The following is a 930-nucleotide window of genomic DNA, read 5'->3' as shown; positions in this document are numbered from 1 at the left end:
ACACGGCACCGCCCCCTCAGGCTCCGCCCCCAAGAGCGCGTCCCTATCCCAGCCCTCCGCCCAGTCCCCGCCCCTTTCGTCGACATGTCCCGCCTATGTCCAATCCGAGTCCCAATGTCGATTTTTGGTTCCGCCTCTGAACGCTCTATCCAGTCCGATTCAAGATTGCCCTCGGGTCCCACCCACTAACCACTACCTTTCCCGGTCGCCCCTGACTACAGTGGCCTCCCTGGCCCAAGTTCTCTACGGTGGAGACGTTCGAACGCAGGGCCGGCACCGCCCCCCTTTGTGAAACCCGCGGTGCAGCGGCGGCTCAGGGTTCAGTTCCAGCCTAACTCAGCAAGCTCAGACTCCGGGGCTCTGAGCCGGGGCTGTGGGGGGAAATCAGAGGCTGGTTCAAGCTGTCCCCTGGGTGACACCGTCAACCCCAAGTATCCTCTGGAGAAGCAGATACACATTCAGTTGTCGCTACTCTCGGTGGCCCGGTTTAAGGCTACGTGAGCTGTGCTGGAAAAATCCTGAGACCTGACAGAGGGCAACTGAGGTCTCGAGTTGTGGAAGGGGGATTTCTGTAGCTCCCGTGGCCTACCTACTACCGCAATCTACGCGAACCCCACCCTCCCCCCAGCACGAGTTTGCTTCCCTTCCTGAACCGTTGCACCGTAGTTAAGGTCACCTTTGCCACTCAATCCCATAGCGTCCTGTTTCCCCAAGAACCAAGCTATGCTAATTCTCCCAGTGCTCCCCCAAAGCCGCTCAGCTCATCTAACTTCTCTCTCTCTCTTGAAGATTTATTTTATGTATATGAGTGCTCTATCTGCATGTACACCGGCAGGCCAGAAGAGGGCATCAGATCCCAGTATAGATGGTTGTGAGCCACCACGTGGCTGCGGGGGAGGGGACCTCTGGAAGAGCAGATAGTGCTCCTAA

Source organism: Psammomys obesus, unplaced genomic scaffold, assembly GCF_907164565.1.
Source record: "Psammomys obesus unplaced genomic scaffold, mPsaObe1.curated_primary_1811, whole genome shotgun sequence".
Taxonomy (NCBI): Eukaryota; Metazoa; Chordata; class Mammalia; order Rodentia; family Muridae; genus Psammomys; species Psammomys obesus.
This window is presented reverse-complemented; position numbering follows the sequence as displayed.